Below are 8,825 nucleotides of genomic sequence, written 5' to 3'. Positions count from 1 at the left end.
GGGTTTCACCATGTTGCCCAGGCTGGTCTTGAGCTCCTGACCTCAGGTGATCCACCTGCCTTGGCCTCCCAAAGTGCTGGGATTACAGGCGTGAGCCACTGCACCCAGCCTTTTTGCTGCTTTTTTAAGGGGATGAGCCAACCTGGAGGCCTCTGCCTTTTCTTCCTTACTGATGTTGCCCTGCAACCTCTTCTCTCTGTCTCTGGATCCTGACTACTCCCATAATTCAACAGTGTCAAGACTCCACCAAGGTAAGTTCACAGTAGCTGCTGGCCACATGCCTAAGGTGGGAGAGGGACAGAAACCTAGCCTTGTTCCTCCTGGACTGGACTGGAAGCCCCTTACATGGCTCCAAGGCCTCTGTGTCCTGGGCCCTAAGGTTGAATAGGTCCTGGTAGCTACAGTTTTGATGGAATTGTATCCATTCATTGACTCATTCAGCAAGCATTAGTGGAATTCCTATTCTGGGCCAGGCCCAGTAAAGGTTACAAAGATAAGCACAGATCCATAGCTTGGCCACTTACTGGCTATGGGACTTTTAGTAAGTGACTTAACCTTTGGGCCTCAGTTTTCTCATCTGTAACGTGGGGCCAATAATAACTGCGACAGGGGGTTGCTGGAAGGCATGGTGAGATATTGTGTGCCAAAGATATAGGACAGCGCTCAGTGATGGTAACTTATTATCAAGGGCAATCGTTGCCCTCTAGAAGCTTGAGATTTCCTAGACAATGAGGAGTCAGATGTCAGGAAGGCTTGGGGGTGTTGTTCTTGAGTGGAGTGGGCAAAACTCGGGTAGGTGGAAGAGGAACCCTCACAAGTGAGAGTATCTACAGGGGGTCGAGGAGAGAGGAGGAGACTGGTAAGTCTTGACCAGCTCCTCCTCCATGTGGCCTTCTCACATGGAGGTCCCTGTTGCTTAGGATAGGGTGAGGGTGGGGCTGCATTTATTCTGCAGGAGGCTGGACATCCTTGCATGTCCTTGAAAGTGTGTGGGCTTGTGGAATTTGGGCTCAAAGTTGCCAATGGGACTCTGTGGAAGGTCTTTCCAGAAAGCTACAGGTCTCCAGCGCAGACTAAAAGATCCAAGAGGCCTATTTTTCTTCTTTTTTTTTTTTTTTTGAGACAGAGTTTCACTCTTGTTGCCTAGCCTGGAGTGCAATGGTGCAATCTCGGCTCACTGCAACCTCCGCCCCCCGGGGTCAAGCAATTCTTCTCCCTCAGCCTACGGAGTAGCTGGGATTACAGGCACATGCCACCGTGCCCAGCTAATTTTTTGTATTTTTAATTAATTAATTTTTTTTTGAGACAAAGTTTCGCTCTTGTTGCCCAGGCTGGAGTGCAAATGGCGAGATCTCGGCTCACCGCAACCTCTGCCTCCCGGGTTCAAGCGATTCTTCTGCCTCAGCCTCCAGAGTAGCTGGGATTACAGACATGTGCCACCACGCCTGGCTAATTTTGTATTTTTCAGTAGAGACAAGGTTTCTCCATGTTGGTCACGCTGGTCTCAAACTCCCAACCTCAGGTGATCCCCCAGCCTTGGTCTCCCAAAGTGCTGGGATTACAGGCATGAGCCACCGCACCTGGCCAATTTTTTGTATTTTTAGTAGATATGGGGCTTCACCATGTTGGCCAGGCTGGTCTCGAACTCCTGACATCAGGTGATCCACCCGCCTCAGCCTCCCAAAGTGTTGGGGTTACAGGCACGAGCCACCATGCCCGGCAATAGGCCTAATTTTCTTTTTTCCTTTTCTTTTCTTTTTTTTTTTTTTGAGGCGGAGTCTCGCTTTGTCACCTAGGCTGGAGTGCAATGGTGTGATCTCAGCTCACTGCAACATCCACCTCCTGGGTTCAAGTGATTCTCCTGCCTCAGCCTCCTGAGTAGCTGGGACTACGGGTGCCTGTCACCACGCCCGGCTAATTGTTGCATTTTTAGTAGAGATGGGGTTTCACCTTGTTGGTCAGGCTGGTCTCAAACTCCTGACCTCAGGTGATCCATCCGCCTGGGCCTCCCAAAGTGCTGGGATTACAGGTGTGAGCCACCGTGACTGGCTAGAGGCCTAATTTTCAATCAGAATTTCATTCATGGCCGGGCACGATGGCTCACGCCTGTAATCCCAGAACTTTGGCCGGCGGGCGGATCACAAGGTCAGGAGTTCAAGACTAGCCTGGCCAATATGATGAAACCCCATCTCTACTAAAAATACAAAAATTAGCTGGGCATGGTGGCAGGTGCCTATAGTCCCAGCTACTTGGGAAGCTGAGGCGGAGAACTGCTTGAACCCAGGAGGCGGATGCAGTGAGCCGAGATCGCGCCACTGCACTCCAGCCTGGGCGACAGAACGAGACTCCGTTTTAAAAAAGAAAGATGTGGAAGTGGAGAGGCATGAGGAGAAGTGGAGGGTGAAGAAGCAGGTAGAGGTGAGGTAAAGTGGAGGGGATAGGACCAGGAGGCTGGTCAGGGGGGAAGTGAGGGATCCTTGTCCTCCAGCAGCTGGAAGACAGGAAGAATGCTGAGCAGGGCGGGACAACAGGTAGATTTGGGTTTGGAAATTAGCTCTGGCTGCTGCCACAGTGGACTGGATTAGCAGTGTGCTGCATGCAGAGTCTCCAGCTGGGGACAGGGCCCTGTAGCCCCTCCTTCTGCAGGCCATTGTTCTTAGGAGGGAGAAGGTATTCAGATGACCAAGGCCCAAGAAGACAAGGGAGATGCAGGGTAGAAGTTGGCACCTCAGGCCGATAGGAGGCAGGGGGACCTTGGCCCTAGAAGAGCCTGGGAACAGCAGCAGCTGTTGCTGCTGGCAAGGCAAGTGGGTAGGCAGCCCACGTCTGTGGTGTCCAGTGGGTGAGAGTCTCCAGAATTTGAGGCCAAGGACATCTGAAAGGGTGGGCAGCAAAGCCATCAAGACAGGGGAGGAGGAGGTCTTGGCAGGTCAGCCAGGGACAGTGTCCCACCCTCATCCAGCTGTCTGGGAACAGCTGCAGGAAGAGGGAGGGAGGAGGCCTGGCAGCAGCAGGTGAGGAAGCTCTCTAGTTGCCTGAGCATGGGAAAGGAGAGCTGGTGCGGGTGGGAGGGAATTGAGGGAGGGTACCCAGGAAATGGGACGGAAGCATGTCCATGCCAAAGGGACTGCCTGGTTCTCATGCATGCAAATACAGCTGGAATTCTTCAGGGAAAGAATGTGTGGGGGTGGGGGATTGGGAGTAGGGAGGGAACCAAGTGCTCTCCTCTTCCTTCCAGAGGTTCCCCCAAAGGCTATCCTCCTAGGCTGCTCGGCCCCACCTCAGGACTCCCTCCAAACTCCTCATTCCTAGGTTGAATTTTCCTCTTTCCCCACCCTCCTCTTTCCTTATCCACTCCTGTGGCTTGATCCTATTCCTAGGAAGAAAAGCAAACAGAAGGCCAGACGCAGTGGCTCACCCCTGTAATCCCAGCACTTTGGGAGGCCAAGGTACGCAGATCACCTGAGGTCAGGAGATCCAGACCATCCTGTCCAACACGGCGAAACCCCCATCTCTACTAAAAATACAAAAATTAGCTGGGTGTGGTGGTACACGCCTGTAATCCAAGATGCTTGGGAGGCTGAGGCAGGAGAATTGCTTGAACCCAGGAGGTGGAGGTTGCAGTGAGCCGAGATTGTGCCATTGCACTCCAATCTGGGCGACAGAGTGAGACATCATCTGAAAAAAAAAAAAAAGCAAACAGAACCTAGGATTCCTAAGGGCCCTTTGGAAAGCTCTGGTCCACAGGAGTCAGAAGGGGAAAAGATACAGAGAGAAGTCTTTGCCCAAGGCCCCAGTCAGTCAGAGGCAGGCACCAGTGCACCTGCTTGTGCACACCCAGCCCTTGGGGCCTTGACCCTGGGTAAGATCTTGACTGTGACAGCAAGTGGGCCTGGGCATCCCTGAGCTCTGCCTCCTGTGAGCTCAAGGGGGCTTACTAGAAACAAGTCTGTTCCCAGTGGTTGTAGGTGTCCTGAGGAGGCCTGAGATTTCCCACTTCTCTGCTGGCCAGGGCCTCAGTGCTGCTGACCTTGAACAAATCGCTGAAAGCCCCAGGCAGCAAAGTGAGTATAGGGGGGTTTTGGGCAGAGGGAGAATAGGGGGTCAGCTGAGACCAGGCTTTCTCCCTGGGATTTCCCCAAAGTAGGAGGAGCAGCTGCTTGGTCCTGGAGCAGTCTTCCTCACACCTACATGTCCTCACCTTTATATTATATCAGCTGCTACATTCTTTTAAGTATCCTGGGGCATGGAGATGATGAAATATTTCTTTTAACCTTTTCTAGAAAAACCCTCCACACACCATGAATGGGTTTTTGTACAGCACTGGGGACATGTCAGTGCCTCTGCAGAGAGCCACTACCATGCTATAGCCAGTCATGCCCACCCCTGAAGGCCCACAGCCTGAGCTTCAAGCTGGGGTCTCTCTCTTTCTTACCTTAAAGGCCAGTTCTGAGCTCAGCCCCTAATACTTCTCACTCCAGGCCTTCCTGGTCCCTGGGGTCCCCTGCCAGGTCCAGCATAGTTAACTCATCTGATAGACATAGACCTTTTCCTGAGGGTCACACATATTCGTGGGCGACCCTAGCCAGAAATTCTGTCCAGCTTGGTTAAGTGACAGCTGCTGGGAGGGACATTTGAGGGTCACCGGCCCAGAGCATCCCAGAGATGGATGGGACAGCTGGCCTGAGCATTGTGCCTACCAGGTGACCCTGCACCTGTCCTGAAGGCCTCCAGCATGCTTGTGTCAAGCAGTAGCTCTGGGGGAGGTAGGTGGGGGTTTGCCCTGGAATCCATCTTAAGGCAGGACCTTCCCCAACTGCTCCCTGCTCCCCAGCTACCCTCTCCTCTCCACTCTTTCCTTTCTCCCACCTCTGCCATTGGCCCAGTCCATGGGTTTCCTTTCCCCAGGCAGTTGACGCTGGGCCCTCTCTGATGGGCCAAGCTGGGTCTCCCCTGAAGTCCTTACATACAGAGTATACCAGGAGTTATCCAGGCCCAAGGGAGCCCTTCCTCCACCATGTCCCTTCCCTTTCGACCTTTCTCTCCTGGGGCTGGAAGGAGGGGAGTGGCCTCTCTGCATTCCAGGGAAGGTGGAGGCAGGACAAGTGAGAAATTTCCTCTCTAAATACTTGTTCTGACTTGACTTCCCTGATGCCTGTTGCCCCTCCTCCACATGACCCCCATCTCTGCCTCCACTCTGCCTGCTCTCTCCTCCCCAACCCCTCCTATGTGCTCCCACCTTTCTTTCCCCACCTACAGGGGAAGGAAAGGCTGCAAGCCTGGAGCTCAGCTGCTGTCCCCTCACCCCTCACCCAACTGCATTCCTTCCTGGAGGCCTGAGGGCACTGCCTGCCCTGGCCCTCCCACCCTCCTTCTCCTCCTCCTCCTCCTCCTTGCTCCCATCTTTCAGCTACCGTGCCCCTTGCTCCTGGGATCCTACCTTTCTGGCAAAGCCCAGCCTGGTTAAATCTAGCGCTGGTGCCTGCTCTCCCATCTGTTGCTTTCTCTCCTTTATCACCACTCCATTCACCACTCAGGCCTTGGGGATTTCCAAGGTCTTTCAGGCCTGCCCTGCCCACTTTCTCCTAAGCCTTCACTGTGGCCTTTCTCTAGGCTTATTCCATTCACTCTCCAGAAAACCCCAAGGTTTTCTCCTTCACCTCCTACAGGCTTTGCCTTCAAAGAGTGGATTTCTCAGATGTTCTGCACCACACAGTACACCCCAGTTCCCCCCTTCCCTCTCATCTCCTTTGTAACTACCTGATTATTACAGTTGTATTTACTTATTTTATTTACTGTCTTATTTGTCTGGAATTTGGGCTCCACAAGAGAAGGGCTTGTCCCTTTTATTTCTTGCTGTGTTCCTAGAGTACAATAGACTCAGTAAATATCTGTGGATTCAACAAGGCATGGATGGATGTTTCACCCTGGCCGTGACTCAGTCACATAATCTGGTCTTCTGTCATTTTTAGTGAGCAGACAGGGCCACAGCCCACATATGAGGTCACTTGATGATGAGGTAACCAAGGGGCTTAGAGAGGGCAAGCAGCTTTGCAAAGTCATACAATGAACTCAGCTCTGAGTCTCAGCAGGGGCTTATTCTTTTTTTTTTTTTTTTTTTTTTTGAGACGGAGTCTCACTCTGTCATCAGGCTGGAGTGCAGTGGCATGATCTCGGCTCACTGCAAGCTCTGCCTTCCAGGTTCACGCCATTCTCCTGCCTCAGCCTCCTGAGTAGCTGGGACTACAGGCACCTGCCACCACGCCTGGCTAATTTTTTGTATTTTTAGTAGAGACGGGGTTTCACCGTGTTCCGTGTTAGCCAGGATGGTCTAGATCTCCTGACCTCATGATCCGCCCACTTCGGCCTCCCAGAGTGCTGGGATTACAGGCATGAGCCACCGTGCCCAGCCAGCAGGGGCTTATTCTTTATTCTTTTTTTTTTTTTTTTTTGAGATGGAGTTTCACTCTTGTTGCCCAGTGCCCAGGCTGGAGTGCAGTGGCGTGATCTCAGCTCACTGCAACCTCTGCCTCCTGGGTTCAAGCGATTCTCCTGCCTCAGCCGCCCAAGTAGCTGGGATTACAGGGATAGGCCACAATGCCTGGCTAATTTTGTATTTTTAGTAGAGACGGGGTTTCTCCATGTTGGTCAGGCTAGTGTCAAACTCCTGACCTCAGGTGATCCGCCCGCCTCAGCCTCCCAAAGTGCTGGGATTACAGGCATGAGCCACCACACCTGGCCAAAAAACACCTTTCCCCGTGGGTGGACATACATGTCCAATGCCCCCTCCCTTAGCTACATTCCGCTCCCTGCTGGCTCTGGGATAAGATAGTCCCCCAAGACTGACTTTGCATGGCTATTCCCAAAACACTGTGTCTGTGGCCTTGAGCACTGGACTAAACACCAGATTAGGTTTAGTCTAGCCAGGCAGTCAGTGGAAGCAAGCAAAGCTGGGGGGTCTGTTTGTTCATTCTCTTCAGTTACTGACCAGCTAGCCCCTACACCCAAAGTCGTGGGGGACACCACCCATATTTGTCCAGTTTAGCAGCAGAATTGTTCTCTTCTCCATCACATGTCAGTCCAAATCTGGCTCAGGGGTTTTTCTAGGGCAGAAACACCTCTTTCAGAGCTGGCTAGATCTTATTTGGGCCTGTCCTTCTCATTGGCCTGGGCACCTCTCAGTGACCCTTTAGTCAGAGGCACTGATGGGCCACCAAGCAAACACTGACTCTGACTCTGCTGTCATGGCTGATGAGTGTGCCCCTGAAACACTGGAAAGTGTGGGATCCAGGTGAAAATATAGCTTTTGCCTCTAGGCTGAGTGCTGACAGAGACAGGAAGGGCCTCTGAGAGCCCTATCTCTAGTGTAGGGAATCCTCGACATTTCTGGGATGAATGAGAGCAGTCCTCTGGCCATCTTGAGGTGAACTAATAAAGGAATAAAAGGTGAATGTTAGCTAATCAGTCACGTTCTCCAGTGTGTACATGTAAAGAATAAGCCCCTGCTGAGGCCAGGCGCAGTGGCTCATGCTTGTAATCCCAGCACTTTGGAAGGCCAAGGTGGGCGGATCACTTGAGGTCAGGAGTTCGAGACCAGCCTGGCCAACATGGTGAAACCCCATCTCTAGCAAAAATACAAAAATTAGAAGCCGGGCGCGGTGGCTTATGCCTGTAATCCCAGCACTTTGGGAGGCCAAGATGGGCTGATCACAAGGTCAGGAGATCGAGACCATCCTGGCTAACACGGTGAAATCCCATCTCTACTGAAAAAAAAAAAAAAAAAAAAAAAATTAGCTGGGCGTAGTGGCGGGCGCCTGTAGTCCTAGCTACTCAGGAGGCTGAGGCAGGAGAATGGCATGAACCTGGGAGGCAGAGGTTGCAGTGAGCCAAGATCGCGCCACTGCACTCCAGCCTGGGTGACTGAGCGAGACTCCACCTCAAAAAAAAAAAAAAATTAGCTGGGCGTGGTGGCGGGCGCCTGTAATCCCAGCTACTCAGGGGGCTGAGGCAGGAGAATCGCTTGGGCCCAGGAGGCGGAGGTTGCAGTGAACAGAGATGGAGCCACTGAACTCCAGCCTGGGCCACAGAGTGAGATTTCGTCTCAAAAAAAAAAAAAAAGAAAAGAAAAATTGGCCCGGCGCGGTGGCTCACGCCTGTAATCCCAGCACTTTGGAAGGCCGAGGAGGGTGGATCAGGAGGTCAGGAGATCGAGACCATCCTGGCTAACACGGTGAAACCCCGTCTCCACTAAAAATACAAAAAATTAGCCGGGTGTGGTGGTGGGCGCCTGTAGTCTCAGCTACTCGGGAGGATGAGGCAGGATAATGGGGTGAACCCGGCAGGCGGAGCTTGCGGTGAGCCGAGATCGCACCACTGCACTCCAGCCTGGGCCACAGAGTGAGACTCCGTCCCAAAAAAAAAAAAAAAAAAGGCCGGGCGCGGTGGCTCACGCCTGTAATCCTAGCACTTTGGGAGGCCGAGATGGGCGGATCACGAGGTCAGGAAATCGAGACCATCCTGGCTAACATGGTGAAACCCCATCTCTACTCAAAATACAAAAAATTAGCCGGGCGTGGTGGCGTGCGCCTGTAGTCCCAGCTACTCAGGAGGCTGAGGCAGGAGAATTGCATGAACCCAGGAGGCAGAGCTTGCAGTGAGTGGAGATCGTGCTACGCACTCCAGCCTGGGCCACAGAATAAGACTCGGTCTCAAAAAAAAAAAAAAAAAGATAAAATAAATAAATAAGTAAATAAATATAAATATATAAATAGCCAGGCATGGTGGCAGGCGCCGCGCCTGTATTCCCAGCTACTCAGGAGGCTTGA

The sequence above is a fragment of the Pongo pygmaeus genome, chromosome 2 (genome assembly GCF_028885625.2).
Source record: "Pongo pygmaeus isolate AG05252 chromosome 2, NHGRI_mPonPyg2-v2.0_pri, whole genome shotgun sequence".
NCBI classification, from domain to species: Eukaryota; Metazoa; Chordata; class Mammalia; order Primates; family Hominidae; genus Pongo; species Pongo pygmaeus.
This window is presented reverse-complemented; position numbering follows the sequence as displayed.